Below are 21,761 nucleotides of genomic sequence, written 5' to 3'. Positions count from 1 at the left end.
GAATGCGGCATCACCAAAAGGTAGGTTTATTTCCTATCTAAAGGCAAAGAAGATGATCACGAAAGGGTGTATTTATCACCTAGTGCGATTTCAAGATGTAGAAGCTGAGTCGCCGACTCTTCAGTCAGTTCCGGTAGTGAACGAATTTCCGGATGTGTTTCCGGAAGAGCTTCCAGGCCTTCCTCCCGAGCGAGAGATCGATTTTGCGATTGATGTGTTGCCAGACACTAAACCCATATCTATTCCTCCCTATAGGATGGCACCCGCAGAGTTGAAAGAGTTGAAGGAGCAATTGAAAGACTTGCTTGAAAAAGGCTTCATTAGGCCTAGTTCATCCCCGTGGGGAGCACCCGTATTGTTCGTCCGGAAGAAGGATGGCTCCTTGAGAATGTGCATTGACTACGGCAATTGAATAAAGTGACGATTAAGAACAAGTATCCCCTCCCGAGGATTGATGATTTATTTGATCAATTGCAAGGTGCCAAATGGTTTTCAAATATTGATTTGAGGTCCGGGTATCACCAAGTAAGAGTTAGGGAGAAAGATATCCCTAAGACAGCTTTCAGAACAAGATATGGCCATTTTGAGTTCCGAGTAATGTCGTTTGGGTTAACTAATGCCCCGACAGTGTTTATGGACCTAATGAACAATGTATTCAGACCTTTTGTGGATCTATTTGTAATTGTATTCATCGACGACATCTTAGTGTATTCTAGATCCGACGACGAGCATGCGGATCATTTGCGAATTGTCCTTGGAGTTCTTCGAGCTCGAGAGTTGTTTGTAAAATTCTCCAAGTGTGAGTTTTGGTTGAACTCGGTATCATTTCTGGGCCATATTGTTGCAGCTGATGGTATACGAGTGGATAGCCAAAAGATCGAGGCCGTGAAGACTTGGCCAAAGCCCACGACTCCTACGGAGGTTCATAGCTTTTTGGGCTTAGCAGGCTATTACAGAAGATTTGTTGAGGGTTTTTCTTCTATTTCTGCGCCACTCACAAAGTTGACTCAGAAGTCAGCTAAGTTTCAATGGACAGATGCTTGCGAGCGTAGTTTCCAAGAGTTGAAAGACCGATTGACTTCAACCCCAGTCTTGACACTTCCAGAGGGATTGGAAGGATATGTTATTTATTGTGATGCTTCAGGCGTCGGGCTAGGTTGTGTATTGATGCAAAATGGTAAGGTGATTGCGTATGCTTCTAGACAATTATGGAAACATGAACAGAACTATCCAACCCACGATTTAGAATTGGCCGCAGTGGTCTATGCATTAAAGATATGGCGACATTATTTATATGGTGTCCATGTGGATGTTTATACAGATCATAAGAGCCTTCAGTATATCTTCAAGCAGAAAGAGTTGAATTTGCGACAACGACGATGGTTGGAGTTGCTAAAGGATTACGATGTTGATATCTTGTATCACCCCGGAAAGGCTAACGTTGTGGCTGACGCTCTTAGCCGCAGATCCATGGGAAGTCTAAGTGATGTACGACCAGAAAAGAAATAGATGGCCCGTGAGCTTCAACAGTTAGCGAGCCTAGGAGTCCGAGTAGTGGACTCAGGTAGCAGCGGAGCTACTATTCAGAATTCAGCCGTTTCATCGCTAGTAGCGGAAGTAAAAGAGCGACAATATGAGGATCCCATGCTAATGCAGTACAGAGATACACTCCCTCAGAAGGAGGAGTCATCATTTCATATTTCGGAAGACGGAGTTCTCCGATGTCGAGGCAGGTTATGTGTTCCCGATGTGGTAGGTCTACGTCACAAAATATTGAGGGAAGCTCATTGTTCCCGTTACTTCGTTCACCCCGGAGCGATGAAAATGTATCATGATCTTAAGTCTATATATTGGTGGAATGGGATGAAGAAAGACGTAGCGGAATTTGTAGCTCAATGTCCTAATTGCCAACAAGTGAAGATCGAGCACCAAAAGCCGGGTGGCTTATTGCAAGCTATAGAAATCCCAACTTGGAAGTGGGAAGTGATTAATATGGATTTCATTACAGGGTTACCCCGTTCTCGACGTAAGTATGATTCTATATGGGTGATCGTGGATAGACTCATAAAGTCAGCGCATTTCTTACCGGTCAGAACGACCTATATGGCAGAAGATTATGCGAAGCTTTATCTTAAAGAGATAGTGAAACTCCATGGCGTTCCAGTATCTATTATCTCCGATAGAGGGACCCAGTTTACAGCCAAGTTTTGGAGATCGTTCCAAGAGGGTCTAGGGACCCAAGTGCGCCTTAGCACGGCGTTTCACCCACAGACCGATGGGCAGGCCGAACGTACCATTCAGACTCTTGAAGATATGTTGCGAGCATGTATGATAGATTTTGGAGGAAATTGGGATGCTCATTTGCCACTCATTGAATTTGCTTACAATAATAGTTACCATTCCAGCATTCAAATGGCACTGTATGAAGCTCTATATGGGCGAAAGTGTAGATCCCCAATTGGGTGGTTTGAAACCGGAGAAACTAAGTTGATAGGGCTAGACTTGGTCCAGCAAGCAATAGAGAAAGTTAAGCTCATACAAGATCGGTTGCTAGCGGCCCAAAGTCGTCAAAAGTCCTATGCGGATAATCGTCGAAGAGACTTAGAGTTCGAAGTGAAGGATTGGGTATTCTTGAAAGTGTCGCCGATGAAGGGCGTAACGAGATTTGGCAAAAAGAGGAAGCTCAGTCCCCGGTATATTGGGCCATACGAAATCGTACGCAAGATAGGCAAAGTGGTCTATGAGTTAAATCTACCTCCAGACTTGGAGTTAGTTCATCCAGCAGTTCATGTTTCGATGCTTCGGAAATGTGTTGGAGATCCTACTAGGATCGTCCCAGTGAATGATGTGCAAGTGACAGAGAAATTGACTTATGAAGAGATACCCTTTGCCATACTAGATAGGCAAGTACGGAGGCTTAGAAACAAAGAAGTAGCCTCAGTTAAAGTTCTATGGAGAAAAAGTAAACGAGAGGAAATGACGTGGGAAGCAGAAGAAAGTATGCGGTCCAAATACCCACATTTATTTCAGCCCTTGGAAGAAGTCCAAGATGAGACGTCAAAATCATAAGGTATGAATATTTTCCTTTTATGCTTTTGGGTTGTGTGTGGCCAATTTTCATGTTATTATGTAGTGGCCCTCTGTGGCATCGATATTATGGGTTGTTGTGGTAGGGTGGCAGTGTCATAATGTAGGAGAAACTCTGGCGAAAGTTTTTTTTCTAGAATCCCCGAACACTTTAACATTCGAGGACGAATGTTCTTAAGGGGGGGAGAATGTTACACCTCGGAAAATTTTCTGTTGGTACGCAAGTGGATGAACTAGTGATGAATGTGAGTGCACGATGTCTATGAGCAAGAAACGACATTTGATGACCTTAGGCGAGATTTCGAAAGTATCCGATGTGAGACGAGGAAGTTGGCTAAGTTAAGATGAGATACAAGGTGACCAATGCATGTGCATGGACGGGGGTGATTAAAATGAGAAGTCTAAGAAATGTGGGAAGTTGCAGAATTGCAACTGCCCAGTGGTCGTAAATCACAAAATACGGACCGTAAATTGCAATACGGTCCGTAAACTGGCAGTCGTAAACTGCCATGCAAGGTTTCAAGTTTCTGCCAGCCGAGGAAATGGTTAAATACGACCTGGTGGACGGACCGTAAAGTGATTTACGGCCCGTAAACCATGGTCATAAACCACCATGAAGGCAGCCTAGCTTCTGGTTCTGGAAATGGTTAATTACGCCCATGGAGGACGAGCCGTATAGTGGAATACGGGCCGTAAACCTCCATGGACGACCACTGTTCACCCAACACAGATTTTTTAATTCATTAAATGTGAGGATCAAGACTTGTCTTATTTCATTACAACATTACACCACTTCTCTCTAAAACTTCTCTCTACATTTATTATATGAGTTTTCAAGGATTATAAGCCATCAATAACATTAAGACAAGTGAATCAAGGATAAGGGAATCATCAAGGATCATCCAAGTCAAGAAATCCAAATGGAGAAAAACTAGGGTTTTGCTCAAAGAGAAGTATTATCAACCAAAGCTTGTTCCTACAACTTCTAAGGTAAGATTCATGATTTTTACAAGATGTTTAAGGTATTGGAGAATTAAAATACACGGATTGTAGAAAATGTGGTCAACTAGGTCATGAATGGTGAATAGTGACATTTTGAGGAATAGTTTGAATTGAATTATGAATGTTGTTGTGTTACGATACGAATGTATTATAAATGGTACTAAGATCATGAACTAGACACTTTAGACGAATGGACGAAGTTGGAGGTCATGACCATAAATATGGGAGAATTAGAAGCAAATTGAGAAATCTAGATAGTGTGGACGATGTGAATGACTAATGGCCATTGTTATGATATTAATGAAGGTATAGACGCTAGCATTGGAAGGAAGCGTGCAAGTGTAGAATAGTCCGACGAAAAGGTATGTAAGGCTAACCCTTCTTTCATAAGGCATGATTCTTGGCCAAACTTCTAATTCCTCTATATGAGTATGTTGTATTCAAGTGATTGACACTCTGAGCTCATAAGATCACGATCCTTAACATGTACTACGATTGTACTACGCCCCTCATATGACGAGTAAGCCCAAGATATGGATGTAGCAATAATGATGAAGATAGTGATGACGATAATAATAATAATGATGCCAAAGGTGCCTTCGGGCTATTATACTTATATGTGCCTATGAAAGGCTATAATGACACCCCGAGCTTATAACGCCGGGTAGGATATATGTATATGAATATGTATAAAGTATGTATACGATTACGAAAGGCGCGCACACCTCTGCAGATGGTACGGATAACCCTGAAGCCTTGGTAGGGCCAGGTATGAGTAACCTTGAGCCTTGGTTGGTCAAGTATGTATGAAACACCGATCCTATGAGGTCGGGTATGCTATGTAAATGCTATGTATATAATATGAATATGAATGTGATAAGACTATGTATACAAATACGAATAAGGACATGTAAGGGAATATGAGCACAAGTATGGTACGAGTAATATTATGGAATACGGATGATGACGTAGGTGTACTAATACGTATGAAAAATGGAAAGTTCCTATGAAAGGAAGGTAAATGCCATGATGATGATATTATTGTCTTCCCTCCTGTGCCACTTCATATATTGTCTATGATGCTTCTATATTGATGTTAATCATGCTTTACATACTCAGTACATTCTTCGTACTGACGTCCTTTTGTTTGTGGACGCTGCGTCATGCCCGCTGGTGCACAGGGAGACAGACTTGATCCATAGCTGCTTATTCAGAGATTGCATAGCAGAGCTTCATTTCTTTTGGAGCCGTAGCTTTTGGGTACTTATTCTTTTGTGTATGTAATTATGGGCATAGCGGGGTCCTGTCCTGCTCATGTGATATGTTATACTCTTAGAGGCTCGTAGATATGTGTGTGTGTGGGTAGATGTGTTTGGCCTTGTTGGCCTATGTTTTGTATATCATTTTGTCGGCCACGTGGGCCCATGTACATTGATGTGGCATAAATGCCTACGATGATATAAATGGGTTGTTGTCCAGATGGGACTAGTTGACGAATGAATGGAAATGCATGTATAATTATGTGGCTCACCTAGATGTAAGTATAAGAGTAAGCTAAGAGGGTGCTCGAGTGGGTTAACACCGGGTGCTCGTCGCGGCTCGAGTCGGGTCGTGACAGCATGTCATGATTGCATCACACCGTGCCTAGTTGGTCGGGCAGTCATCGCTAAGGTGGGCAGCTATACGGATACATCATGACCTTTTGGCATGGGCAGACACCACTAGTGGGCGGCATGAGATGGTACCCCGGACGCGGGAGGCCTGGACGCGGACTAATGTTATTGATTATCACACCGTTCTGATATGGACGGGCAGCTTGCATGTTATGTATATATGGCATGAGGATGAGTATGAGTAAGACAGCATGCATCACTTCTCCTTTGATTGTCATTCAGATCCAGATGTTCATATTGATGCTCTCATTATATTATTGTTGTCTTGCTTCATTGTTTATGCCTCTCATACTCAGTACAACATTCGTACTGACGTCCGTTTTCTTTGGACGTTGTGTTCATGCCCTCAGGTAGACAGGGAGGTGAGCTTGATCCAGATTCTTAGTAGTTGTCAGCTGATTGAGAGCACTCCATTGTTCGGAGGTGCTTATGATTCCTCTTTTGGTGTATATGTATATTTTGGGCATGACGGATTCTTGTCCCGTCTATAGGTTTAGTATGTCAGCAGAGGCTCGTAGATACGCAGTGTGGGTTAGATGGTCTCACAAGATGTTATCATATGTATATATTATTTTGATAGCCGAGAGGCAACTGTATAAAAAGCATTTATGTTTCTATATAAATTATGTTTTTCCTATAATTTGAGTATAAAATTAGTAAAAGAGCATGAGATGAGCAAGATGAGTATTAGAGCAAGTGGTGCTCGGCGGCCAGCCCCGGGTACCCATCACGGCCCCTAGTAGGGTCGTGACAGAAGTGGTATCAGAGCAGCTCGTCCTAGGAAGTGTCTACGAGCCGTGTCTAGTAGAGTCTTGTTTATGGTGTGTAGCGCGCCACATCAATAAACAAGAGGCTACAGGGCATTTAGGAAAATGACTATCTTTCTTCTTATGAGATCGTGCGATAGAGCCATGTCTAAGATTATATTCTTCCTAAAAGTGTGTTATGATTTCATAAGAATGCCGCCAAAGGGGAAAGCTACTGCTGCCCAGAAGGGCAAAACTACGACGAAAAGGCGATCAGAAAGAGAGCCCTCGGCGAATGTAGAGGAGGGCGAATCACAAAATGAGGCCTCGCCCGATGTAGAAGAGCAAGGGGGAGCCTCAGTCCCAATTCCTCCACCAGTTGCTTCGAGTCAACAAGTGACCGAAGCTATTCATCTATTGACATGATTGGTTGCCGCCCAGGCACAGTGGCAGAATGCGGGCCCGAGTGATCATTCCGCTAGTACGAGAGCCCGTGACTTCATGACTCTAAATCCTCCGGAGTTCTTTAGGTCGAAGCCGGACGAGGATCCGCAAAACTTCATTGATGAAATGTTGAGGACCTTAAAGATTATTCATGCCTCCGGGATCGAATCCGTGGAGTTAGCCTCTTATAGACTCCGCGATGTGGCGGTATTATGGTACAACAATTGGATGGCATCAAGAGGAGAGAATGCACCTCCTCCGGTTTGGCAGGAATTTGTGGATGCCTTTATTCGTCATTACTTGCCACCTGAGACCCGCCGAGCTAGAGCGGACAGGTTCTTGAACTTAAACCAAGGAAACATGAGTGCCCGAGAGTATAGTATGCAATTTAATTCCTTGGCTAGATATGCTCTAAGTATAGTGGCCGATATGGGAGATCGAGTGCACCGATTTGTGAGTGGTTTGGGGGCACACTTGTTTAGAGATTGCTTGACGGCCTCTTTGCAAGACGGGATGGACATTTCCCGAATACAGGCTCATGCTCAGAATCTTGAGGAACGACAACAGTCGCAAAGAAGTGATCGCGATAGTGACAGAAGACAAGGTAAGAGGGCTAGATCTATGGGAGCAAGCAGTGAATATAGAGGGGCACCGAGATAGGTGCATTCTAGGCACTTGGTCCAGTCAGCGACTAGTGCACCTCCCAGATTCCCAGACAGGAGGTTTGATCGTTCTTTTCAGTCAGGGCAGGGCCAGAGTTTGAGGGCCTCAGATTCTCAGTTTAGGGGAGATTTTAGCCAGCGGAGACCTCCAGTACCGCGGTGCAGCCAGTGTGGTAGATTGCATTCCGGGCAGTGCCGTCAAGGTTCAGATGCATGCTACGCCTGCGGGAAAGTTGGTCACATGATGAGAGATTGTCCTTCAGCAAGAGGTAGATTTGGGACTCAGCCCACAGGTTTGGCAGTGGGTTCTTCTTCAGTACGCCCAACAGCACAGACTTCTCAGACTACCGCAGGTAGAGGCAGAGGCAGAGGGGGAGCATCTCTTCAGGAGCTGTCCAGCCCCGCGTATATGCTTTAGCCGGCCGACAGGATCTTGAGTCCTCCCCAGATGTTGTCACAGGTACATTGGTTATATTTTCCCGTGATGTATATGCTTTGATCGATCCGGGTTCTACTTTCTCTTACGTTACTCCGTATGTCGCGGATTGTATTGGGGTGAAACCCGAGCCCATTAAACCTTTTGAGGTATTCACTCCGGTTGGTGATCCGGTAATAGCGAGGAAAGTGTACAAAAATTGTGTCATTGTGATATGTGATCGCCAGACTAAAGCCGATTTGATTGAGCTTGAAATGATAGATTTCGATGTAATTATGGGTATGGATTGGTTGGCCTCATGTTATGCTAATGTGGATTGCCGAACAAAAATGGTTCGATTTCAATTCTCGGGAGAGCCCGTACTTGAATGGAAGGGTAATACGGCATCCCTAAAGGGTAGGTTTATTTCCTACCTTAAGGCGAGAAAGATGATAGACAATGGTTATATTTATCATCTAGTTCGGGTTCATGATATTGAGGCCAAGCCGCCAAATTTTCAGTCGGTTCGAGTAGTAAATGAATTCCCAGATGTATTCCCAGACGAACTCCCAGGTCTTCCTCCAGAAAGGGAAATTGATTTTGCTATCGATGTATTACCAAACACCGAGCCCATTTCTATTCCTCCGTATAGAATGGCTCCGGCAGAATTGAAGGAGTTGAAGGCACAGTTGAAAGATTTGCTAGAAAAGGGGTTTATAAGGCCCAGTTCATCACCGTGGGGAGCACCAGTCTTGTTCGTGAAAAAGAAAGACGGATCTTTACGAATGTGTATCGATTACAGGCAATTGAATAAGGTGACAATAAAGAATAAATACCCTCTTCCCAGAATTGATGATTTATTTGATCAACTGCAGGGTGCCAAATGGTTTTATAAAATAGACTTGCGATCGGGCTATCATCAGGTGAGAATTAGAGATGCGGATATTCCCAAGACAGCCTTCAGAACCAGATATGGCCACTATGAATTCCGAGTGAGGTCATTCGGATTGACTAATGCTCCGGCTGTATTTATGAATTTGATGAACAACGTATTCAGGCCTCTCTTGGATCTATTTGTGATAGTGTTCATCGATGATATTCTGGTGTATTCCCGCACAGAATCAGAACATGCAGATCACTTGAGAATTGTTCTTGGCATTCTTCGAGCTCGAGAATTATATGCGAAATTTTCAAAGTGCGAGTTTTGGCTAAATTCTGTGGCATTCCTGGGTCATATTATTTCAGATGATGGCATTCGAGTCGACACTCAGAAAATAGAAGCTGTGAAGACTTGGCCAAGGCCTACGTGTCACGACCCAACTAGGGCTGCGACAGGTACCCGATACGATCATACCGCGAACCTCTTATCTATCGTTTACCTTTACTACTGAGTGGGCCGTATGAACTATACCATATATTTTTTTTTGTTACTTAACACTATCATTACTAGCATAATTATAAACAAGTGTTAATAAACTTTGTTAACATATTACACGACCACAAGGACGAATAAGGGTGTAAGCATCTAACTGTACATATCTGTCTACGAGCCTCTAAACAAAATACATATAGTAACAAGAAGGGCCGGGTGCTGCTGTGCCCGAATATGTACACAAAAGTAGTACTAATGAACTGAAGCTCCGGAACAACTGGAGCGCTCTCAATGTAACGCGGGTGGAGCTCCTAGGGACCGAACTCGTCTACCTGCTTACCTGCGTGGCATGAAACGCAGCGTCCACAAGAAGAGACGTCAGTACGAGTAATGTACCGAGTATGTAAGGCATAAGAAAAGCAGCATAATAAAGAACATAAAGTATGAATAACAATATCATGGGATCGTAGAGTATGTAGTGAGATAAGAGAGTAACCTGTACATATGAATGCCCTTTTTGGCCGGATGCCATGCATGCTTATCTTTCCTTTGAAAACATTTCTTTTTCACATATATAGGAAATAGAACATGTCATAGCGCCGAACAACGCCGGCTCGCCCACATATGTCCCGCGTCCGGGCATCCCGCGTCCGGTATGAAATTTACGCCAACTGACCAGGTGACAATGCGTCTATAGCGCAACATATCTCCATTTCCCCATATCCCCCATATACATATACATATATCATATAGTCAGCATGCATGAGAGCCCAAAGAAAGTCATGTATCCATCGGAGTGACATAAGGTCGGTAACCTCCGATTACATTATGGGATAATCATGGCTGCTTTGTCTCGCCTTGAAGGAACTAGTGCTATAAGGCGAGACTATAAATGAAAAATAGTATTAAGAGAAAACATATAATAAGATCATAAACCTCATAAGGCGTCCACTTATATTCTTGAAGTCTTTAGAAAGTAGGGTCATATTCAAGGAGTAAAGTTGAGGGTCAAGAACTAACTCTATATTCTCATATTCATATTGAATCCATAACTTGAGATTTTCAACCATGAAACCATATTCATCATAATCATCATAGACATATTCTCATCTTTGACAACATCGTTTTCATTACAAAAACATGTCCGTCGTCATAATCATAAAAGCTTACAAGATCATAAACCATTGTTTTGGAAGAATATAGACATTTTTGGAAAATATTTACGGGTTATCATGGATAGAATCATGCCTTAAAATTCTAAACATCTAACTTTTAAAAACGAGGAAAATATGGAAACAGTTATAAAGCCATAGCGCAGGAATCATGCCTTTGAAAGAAAGGGGCGAGCCTTAACATACCTTGTCCGCTTCCCTAGTCAATGCAACTTAACTCTTGGCCTTCCCAAAATCTATAACAATGTTAATGAATACAAACATTAGCTATGGGTGTCCAAGAATCTCATTCTAAACTAACACTTTATCTACCGAAATTTCGGCAGCATTTCCCCTGTAAATACACCATCCCCGAGAATCTAACTCGGCCAATTCTTATCAACAACAATCCGAGAATTTAACTCGGCCAAATTATCAACACAATTCCAATAATCATACTAACAACTTTAACAATTTATCCAAAATAAATTCTAACATTAATAATCCTTACTACACAATTCATCGGCACTTCATTTGTATTCAATTCAATCACATACAATCAAACCAATACCAATGATACCACATTCAAGTATTACCCCAAAATCATTCCAACACGATTCAAGAACACTTCAAACAACTTACATAACATCCCAAACAACCCAATTAACATACTACTTCCCCCGAGACCTTCCAACTTCAATAAGAACAATAACAACCTAATTCCTTCTTTCAAATTCAATTACAACAACCCAATAATTTACACTCTAACAACATTACACTAACAAAATCATCTCCCATAATTGCAAGAACATTATATTCAATTCACATTAACTTCTAAAATAAGTTTCCAACTACTACAACTTCACTAGAATCATCCAACTTTTATTATCAACATAGCATCCACAACAACAACAACCAAACATTAGATAAAATAATTAAATCATTATTCCTACACCTACATATACATGCACGGCCAAACACCATATATATATATGGCCACAACATACATCTCTATTTTCATGATTTTCATTCACTTTTGCATACTACAACATACATAATCACCCATAACATATAAGAAAGGGATTAAACCTTACCTTTTTCCCTTGACTTCCCACTTAGCTACGTTTTGTAACTTGCAAGAATATGGGTTTTTCTTGCTCCAAGGACCAATTCACTTTGCTAAGAACCCTTCAATTGGTAGAAAATAATTTTTGAAGAAATTTTTTTCCAAGGTTCTTGTGGGATTTGGATATGGCCGAATGGCCTTAGTTTTTCTCCTTCTTTTTTTTTTTGTTCTTCAAAGTTCTCGAAGTTTCTAAGGAAATAAATGAATACTAAGATGACTTAGTCATCTTTTATTTTGGTCCATTAAGCTTCTAGGTGGGCTAAGCCCATTCCAAATGGGACGGCCCAAATGGCCCCTTTAATTCCAAGCCCATTTTTTTTGTGTTTTATTTTGCACTTCATGAAAAATTTAATTTTTCCAAATTCCAAATTTTCCCTTAGTCTTCCTCCACATTTCCATGGGTCATATTGCGAATTTCCTTTTTTTTTGCCCCTGGCATTTCTTAATATTTCCACTTCAAAATTTTCATACACAACTTGTGTGCTAAACCAAAAATTAAAATATAACCTCGTCCTTAACTTCCCGCGATTATCTTAAATTATCCGAACGTACAAAATGCGGGATATAACACTACGACACCCACAGAAGTTCGTAGTTTCCTGGGCTTGGCAGGATATTATAGAAGATTCGTAGAGGGCTTCTCGTCTATTTCAGCCCCATTGACGAAGCTAACCCAGAAGTCAGCAAAGTTTCACTAGGATAATGCCTGTGAGCGCAGTTTTCAAGATTTGAAAGACAGATTGACCTCAGCTCCGGTGTTAACTCTCCCAGAAGGACCGGAAGGCTATGTTGTGTATTGTGACGCTTCCGGTGTGGGACTAGGATGTGTATTGATGCAGCATGGTAAAGTTATCGCATATGCTTCGAGGCAGTTACGGAAACATGAGCAGAATTATCCAACTCATGATCTCGAATTGGCCGCGGTTATTCATGCGTTGAAGATATGGAGACATTATTTGTATGGTGTGCACGTCGATATCTATACAGATCACAAAAGTCTCCAACATATTTTTAAGCAAAAGGAGTTAAACCTGCGGCAGAGGCGGTGGTTAGAACTATTAAAAGATTATGATGTGAACATTTTATACCACCCCGGGAAAGTAAATGTAGTAGCCGACGCACTCAGCCGTCGATCAATGGGCAGCTTAAGTGAAGTCCCTTCAGGAAAGAAAGAAATGGTTCGTGAGCTCTATCGATTAGCAAATCTCGGAGTACGGGTGATTAAGTCAGAAGGCACCGGGATTTGTATTGGTGACCCTACAGCCTCACCCCTGAATATTGAAATAAAAGAGGACAAGTATGCAGATCCGCGAATGTGTCATTACAGGGATGTATCCCGTGGAAAGAAGGAGTCTCCATTTGAAGTTTTCATAGAAGGGGTTCTTAGATACCGAGGTAGACTGTGTGTACCGGATGTGGCGGAATTGCTCCAACGGATTCTAAAAGAATCTCACTATTCTCGGTACTCTATTCATCCAGGTGCGACCAAAATGTACCATGATCTTAAGCTAATATATTGGTGGGATGGCATGAAGAAAGACATAGCAGAATTTGTACCACAGTGTCAAAATTGCCAACAAGTAAAAGCCGAACATCAAAAGCCAGGAGGCTTATTGCAAGCAATGGAAATTCCTACGTGGAAATGGAAAGAAATTAATATGGATTTCATTGTAGGATTACCTCTCTCCCGAGGCAATTACGATTCTATATGGGTGATCGTGGACAGACTCATAAAAGTAGCTCATTTCCTCTCAGTTAGAACGACGTATTCAGCGGAAGATTATGCTAAGTTGTATTTGAAAGAAATTGTGTGACTTCATGGAACTCCATTAACCATTATTACAGACAGAGGGGCACAATTTACAGCCAAGTTTTGGAAATCTTTTCAAGAAGGTTTAGGTACTCAAGTCAAGTTCAGCACGACATTTCATCCACAAACTGACGGACAAGCCGAGCGTACTATTCAGACCTTGGAGGATATGCTACGAGCGTGTGTGTTAGATTTTGGCGGTAGGGATAAGCATTTACCCCTTATTGAATTTGCCTACAACAACAGCTATCATTTCGGTATTCAAATGGCTCCATATGAAGCTTTGTACGGAAGGAAATGTAGATCTCCAATTGGATGGTTTGAAACCGTAGAAACACAATTGATAGGTGCTATATCCCGCATTTTTGCGCATTCGGATAATTCAAGACAATTGCGGGAGGTTGAGAGCAAGCATATATTTTTAACCTTGATTAGCACACAAGTTGTTTATAAGAGTTATGGGTGCGGAAATATTGAGGAAGGCTAAGGGCAAAAAATTGAAAATTGGGAAAAATTAGTTTTCATGAATTACAATTAGCCATGAAATAATTGTGCTTGAAAAACAAAAAAAAATATGAAAAGGCCCAAGGAGAGGTGGCCGGCCATGGAGCAAAAAGGGCCCAAGCCCATGTGATAATTTAACTCATGAAATAAATAAGACAAAAGGGCCACGTATTTATCATTTAGAACTTTCAAGAAAAAAAAAAGTGAGAGCAAGAACAAGAGGGGATAGGTTTCGGCCAAGAGGGAGAAAAAAGAAGATCAAAAATCTCTGATCCAAAAATAATTTCTCCTAGTATTCCTACTAATTCAAGGGTCCTCTTCAACGCGGTATAATTGTTGAAGCAAGAAAACCGCTCTTTGTTGCAAAATCATAACTCTAACTAAGTTGGGAAGTTGAGAAGAAAAGGTAAGATTTAATCCTCTTTTATATGTTATAAATGGTTTATGTATGTCGTAGTATGTAGAAGTGAATGAAATTCATGAAGTTGTAGGTGTTGGAGCTTGGCCGTGTGGGTGTTATATGTGTAGGAATGATGAATCAATTTTTATGTAGCATTTTAGTTGTTGTTGTTATGTATTTTATGGTGAAAATGAGAGTTTGATAAATTAAATTGATGTTGGAATTGTTACGGGCTGATTTGGGAGTCAACGTGATTTTGGTGTCGTTTCTTTAATTGTGAGAATAATGTTGTTAATATGTGTGTTGTTGGGATAGTTCATGAATTTGGAAGCAAGAAATGCATTGAAATTGTTCCTAGGGAAGTTGGGGAGTTTTCGGGTGGAGTATGGTATGTTGGTGGAATTGTTGAATATTGTGTAGGTTATTTGAATGTATTCTTGAATTGTGTTTGAATGATCTTGGATTAGCAACGAATATGTGAGCATTGATATCGGCTTGAACATGCATAGTTGAATTGAATGTTGATGAACTATGTAGAGAAGAGGGTTACTAATGTTAAAATGCAATTTGAATTGATTGTTGATGTTATTAGTATGGTTGTTGGTATTGTTGTTGATGTTTTGGCCAAGTTGAATTCTCGGGGATATTGAATTTATAGGGGAGATGCTGCCCAAATTTCTGTAGACAAATGTTAACTTAAGATTAAATTCCTAAGTGCTTATAGCTAATGTTGGTATCTGTGGACATATTGTAGATTTTGGAAAATCCGGAACTTGAGTTTGGAGTAGCTTAAGAAGTGAATAAGGTATGTAAAGCTTCACCTCTCTTTCTTTTGGCATGTCCTAGTTATAATAGGCTATGATACGAGCCTCGGGGAAAACTCCATTCCTAAAAATCCGAGCATGGTTATGACCCTTATTCATTTCAATGTAATTGAATTATGGACCTTATGCTTGATATGCTTGATGAAAAATAACTTAAAACATTTTTTACTCTTAAAAGAGTCTTGTAGCGTAAAACGTCCATAACTTTCACAAATAGAACCGGATTGCCCTGAAACTTTCGTAGATAGCTTCATAAGGACTAAAGTTCATATTCCTCGTACTCCCCCTCGGTCTGATCCGAGGTGGGCCCACAATTCCCGAGACCTTTTCATAATACCCTATTTGACTTGTTTTCGAGTGACATTCGAGGGAAACTTTTGACTATTGTTCCGGCTACCCAAAAGAAAGCGTTTTACCTATTCCATTGAGTCCTATGACATAATTCGATATGTACAACGAACCCGGAAGCCTTGTTTTGACACAATCCACCGCGACATCCGAAAGGTATGTACTATGATTATTGTCCGACTTCCTTCTAAATGACCTGTCGTTTGGACTATTCGATCGAGTCTGTATAAATGTTATATATTTTACATTGCATTTAGTTTCTCACTACTCTACTCATGGATGCCTCAATGTTTCCTTCACTGAGCCCGGGCCAGGATATGTTATCACGCGTATTCCACTGCATTGTTAGTCGTGCCTCGATGTGAGGGGGCAGGTATGACATGTACATGGGTTCTGGAGTATGATGTGCCATGTGCATATATTCTGACATTTGATGATATGGTATGATATGGCCATCTGATATGCTATGATATGTTATGGAGCCATTCTCTATTCTGGAGTATGATGTGTTATGGCGCCACTGACGAGGTGGCGACCATGTTCTGTTCACCGAGTCCCATACTGGGGCCGGATATGGCATATGTTTTAGCATGCATCATTTATGTTTTATAAATACACATTTTGATATTCTGGACATTGCACTCATTTTTTGTACTTTCTGTTCCGGTTATGATTTTGTTTACTGTACTCCACGCTTTACATATTCCGTACTGACCCCCTTTCTTCGGGGGCTGCGTTTCATGCCCGCAGGTACAGACGCTCGATTTGCTGATCCACCCGCTTAGGACACCTGCTCTGCTATCTTGGAGTGCTCCTTTGTCCGGAGCCCACGTTTTGGTACAGACTTTTCTGTTGTATATGTATATGTTTATTCAGGGGTATGACGGGGCCCTGTCCCGTCTTATGATTCTGTTGTTACACGTAGAGATCTGTAGACATACATGTGGGTTGTGTATATATTTTGGGATGGTATAATCTGCGACAGCCTTATCGGCTTCCGTACGCCACATCCATTTATACGCGATAGTTTAAAACGTCATTTGCCCCATATATCTGTATAATTCGTTTATATGCTGGTTTGGGTTATTGGGTGCGTACGAGTGTCCAGTTCGGACACTAGTCGCGGCCTACGGGGATGGGTCGTGACAATAGGCCCCGACTTGATCCAACAAGCAGTCGAAAAAGTTAAAGTGATTCGAGACCGTTAACAGCCCAAAGTCATCAGAAGTCTTATGCGGACAACCACCGATGAGACTTGGAATTTCGGACTAATGATTGGGTATTTTTTAAAGTCTCGCCTATGAAAGGAGTAATGAGATTTGGTAAAAACGGGAAGTTGAATCCAAGATACCTTGGACCTTATCGAATCATCCGTAAGGTGGGTCGAGTAGCCTATGAACTAGACTTGCCTTCAGAGCTCGAGTCCGTACACCCAGTTTTTCATGTTTCAATGCTCCGCAAGTGTATCAGAGACCCCACAAGAATAGTTCCGGTGGATGATGTCCAGATGACAGAAAAATTGACATATGAAGAAGTGTCGGTTACTATCCTAGATAGACAGGTGCGAAGGCTTCGTAATAAAGAGGTAGCCTCAGTCAAAGTCCTATGGCGAAATAACAATCGGGAAGAAATGACTTGGGAGGCAGAAGAAAAGATGAAGTCCAAGCACCCGCACTTATTCCATCCCCCAGAAGGAATACAAAATGAAACGCCGACAATATAAGGTATGTATGTCTTATCTTTATGTTTTTGGTCGTGTGTGGCCATAGATACGTTACTATTGTGATGTAGCCCTGTGAGGCGAAGATATTATGGGTTGCTGTGGCAGGTGGGTAGTGTCAAACTACAAGGGGGGCTCTGGCGAAATTTTCGTAGAATCCCGATTGTTTAATATTCGAGGACGAATGTTCCAAAAGGGGGGAAGAATGTTACACCTCGGAAAAGTCCCCGTACATGTACAATGAATAGACCAACGAATGGTATGAGTGTGCGATGTTATACTAAGTAGGGAATCACGATTCATGAATTTTTGGAAATGAGGAAGTTGTAGAATTTCAATTCAGCCGGTGATCGTAAAGCAGAATACGGCCCGTAAACGTATACTGCCATCGTCCTCCAGCCTTCCAAAAATTTCAACTTTCTGTTAAGTGTTGAAATGGTAAAATACGACCCAGAATACGGACCGTAAACTGAAATACGGCTCGTAAACTGAGTCGTAAACTACCATGATCATCAGCCAACCTTTCTGTTTTGATATGCTTAAATATGACCATGAAGGACGGACCATAAACCAGTATACGGCCCGTAAAGTGTGGTTTACGACCAGTGTACACCCTGACTGTAGTTCATTAAAAATCAGATTTTGAATTATTAAAAGGGACTCTAACCTCAATTTATTTCATTTCTCATCCATACAACTCAAGAACTCTCTAGAGTATTCTCCAAAACACTTTATCCAAGAGAATCAAAGGAAAACCAAGATCAACAACATTAAATCCAAGAAACAAAGTATATGAGACTCAAGTGAAGTTCATCCAAACCAAGAAATCCCAAAAGAGGTGGAGTAGGGTTTTGGTGCTAGAGGAGTATTCTCATTCAAGTCTTGTTCCACCACCATCCAAGGTAAGTTTCATGACTTTAGCATGTTTTTTAAGGTATTACAAGACTAAGAAGCTTGAATTGTAGAAAGACATGGAAAATGGGTCTTGCATGAGTGAATAGTGTCACCATTGAATGATAGTTGAATGGAATTATGAAAGTTGATATGCTATGATTATGAATGAGTTATAAATGATGATTATATCATGAAACAAGTATTAAATGCGCAAAAAACACGATAATGAGTTATACGGATAAATGTGGGAAAATTGGAGGAAAATGGTGGAATGTGGTGAATGTATATAAATGATGGTTGTTGATTGTAATATTGTAGATGTTGTTGTGAGCGTTGGGAGTTGATATGGACTATGGGAAAAGTAGTATAAATAAAGGAAGTACTGCCCAATTCTCTCTAGAAATAGTGACGTATTTCCTTAAGTCGACTAACTAACGCCAATGTGAATTCTCTCGTGAAGGTAGCGGCGCGACATTAAAGGAGAGCAAGTGAACGAATAACCAGCTAAACGTCAAAGGTATGTGAGGCTAGTCCTTCTCTTTCTAATGGCATGAATCCTATAGCATAAGTTCCTTTCCTCTTCATGAGTTCCTATATACCGGAAAGCTAGAGGCTTATATCCATAAATGTCTATATAAGATAAGAGGTATGACATGATAATGATGTTATTTATTGCTTACACTCACCTTATGTACTAATTCCTTCAAGGTGAGGTAAAATGTCCCTAATTGCTCCATAATGGAATCGGGGGATCACGACCTTACGTCACCCCGATAGAGTATAGATGATCTTGAGCCTTATGCATGTACTATGATGAAATAAGCATATTATGATTAGCATATTATTATGAGCATTTTCTGATGAGCATGTCATGATTGCATCACACCGCGCCTAGTTGGCTGGGCAGTCACCGCTAAGGCTGGCAGCTATACGGATACACCATGACCTTTTGGCATGGGCAGACACCACTAGTGGGCGGCATGAGATGGTACCCCGGACGCGGGAGGCCTGGACGCGGGATAATGTTATTGATTATCACACCGTTCCGATATGGACGGGCAGCTTGCATGTTATGTATATATGACATGAGGATGAGTATGAGTAAGACAGCATGCATCACTTCTCCTTTGATTGTCATTCATATCCAGATGTTCATATTGATGCTCTGATTATATTATTGTTGTCTTTCTTCGTTGTTTATGCCTCTCATACTCAGTACAACATTCGTACTGACGTCCGTTTTCTTTGGACGCTGTGTTTATGCCTACAGGTAGATATGGAGGTGAGCTTGATCCAGATTCTTAGTAGCTGTCAGCTGATTGAGAGCACTCCATTGTTCGGAGGTGCTTATGATTACTCTTTTGGTGTATATGTATATTTTGGGCATGACGGAGTCTTGTTCCGTCTATAGGTTTAGTATGTCAGCAGAGGCTCGTACATACGCAGTGTGGGTTAGATGGTCTCACAAGATGTTATCATATGTATATATTATTTTGATAGCCGAGAGGCAACTGTATAAAAAGCATGTATGTTTCTATATAAATTATGTTTTTCCCATAATTTGTGTATAAAATTAGTAAAAGAGCATGAGATGAGCAAGATGAGTATTAGAGCAAGTGGTGCTCGGCGGCCAGCCCCGGGTACCCGTCACGGCCCCTAGTCGGGTCGTGACACGAATAATGCCTTTAGCATGTGTGTACATATTTGAGGTATTTGGCCAGTGCATTGCACAACATTGCATTTTATTCTGCATCATCATATGGCTCTTCACGTTTGATTTGGTATGGTCTGTACGTATCATTGTGGTGGCATAGATTGGATTATGGACTGGGTTAGTTTGCGGAGTAGTGACTCTGCCTAGGTTCAGAACTTGGTTTTGTGATTATCGTTTGAGATTATTGAGACTTGACAGACTTGTGGTTTAGAAGTTTCATCTTAGGTTGTGATTCGATTATGAGATATTCTGTGACCTTGGTTTGGGTATTATGTGCCTATCTGCTTATCTTGTTGATTTTATGCTTATATGCGTGAATTAATCTTAGTGGGCCTATGATGCTTACTCAATACTTGTTGTTTGTACTGATGCTACTCTTGCTGTACTCTTCTTTGAGTGTAGAGTCTGTTACTAGTTCCCATCCTCGAAGGTGATTCGAGTCTACGTGACAGAGATTCCAGGGTTAGCGTTTGGGCTAAATCCACATTTGGAGACTCTTCTTGTATTTAACTGTCTACTTTGTATTCTTGAGACAGTATTGACATTTGAGATTTGTACTTCATATCATACTTGTATCTATGTAATAGTGGCTCTTGTACTAGTCTAGACCAGATTTTGGGGTTATTCTTACTTTTTCCCTTATCATTTATATAATTTGAATCTGTTTGTTAAATCATTGTTTATTTCCGCGTCATTCTTATATATGATTAAAATTATTTGGGAATGGTTCTCCTACCTAGGGGGACAGTGTAGGTGCCATCACGATTCACTAATTGGGTCGTGACACTTTCACCTCAGCTACTAAGGAGGAATAAATGTTGTTTTGAACAACAACTCCACCATCTTCGGAGTCCAAAATTCAATCACCATAGTTCTCTTGTCTGTCTCAACGTGAGCTAAACTGCCCATAGAACGCCGACTGAGAGCATCAGCTACCACATTCGCTTTCCCGGGATGGTAGAGGATGTCTACATCATAATCCTTGAGCAATTCGAGTCATCCTCTCTGTCTAAGATTCAACTCCCTCAGTTTGAAAATCTACTGAAGGCTTTTGTGGTCAGTGAAAATGTCAACGTGCACTCCATACAAATAGTGACACCATATCTTAAGTGCGAAAACCACAACTCCCAATTCCAAGTCATGAGTCGTATAATTCTTTTCATGAGCCTTAAGCTGTCGGAATGCATTAGCTACAACCTTACCATGTTGCATTAAAACGCATCTAAGACCAATTCCTAAAGCATCACAATATACCACTAACCATTCGGTTCCCTCTAGTAGCGTCAAAACTGGAGCAGAAGTCAACCGCTTCTTCAATTCTTCAAAACTTTGGTCACATGCATCTGACCATTGAAATTTGACCTTTTTCTAAGTCAACTTAGTCAATGGAGCTGAGATAGAGGAAATCCCTCTACAAAACGCCTATAATAGCCTGCCAGACCGAAGAAACTTCTTATATCGGATATTGAGGTGGGTTTGGGCCAATTCTTTATGGCATCAATTTGATGAGAATCAACTTTCACACTTTCACCTGAAATTACATGGCCTAAAAACGCCACTGACTTCAGCCAAAATTTGCACTTTGAAAATTTCGCATAAAGCTTGTGATCCTGAATTGTCTGCAACACTATTTTGAGATGTTCTGCATAATCAGTCTCGCTACAGGAATACATCAAAATGTCATCAATGACCACAATGACGAATTAGTCAAGATAAGGCTTGAAGACCCTGTTCATGAGATCCATGAAAGCGGTTGGTGCATTTGTAAACCCAAATGACATGACAAGAAATTCGAAATGACCATACGGGTTCTGAAAGCGGTCTTTGGACTATCAACTTCCTTAACTTTTAACTCATGTTGTCCTGATC

The sequence above is a fragment of the Lycium barbarum genome, chromosome 2 (genome assembly GCF_019175385.1).
Source record: "Lycium barbarum isolate Lr01 chromosome 2, ASM1917538v2, whole genome shotgun sequence".
NCBI lineage: Eukaryota > Viridiplantae > Streptophyta > Magnoliopsida > Solanales > Solanaceae > Lycium > Lycium barbarum.
The sequence above is the reverse complement of the archived record's forward strand: the minus strand, read 5'-3'. Positions refer to the sequence as shown.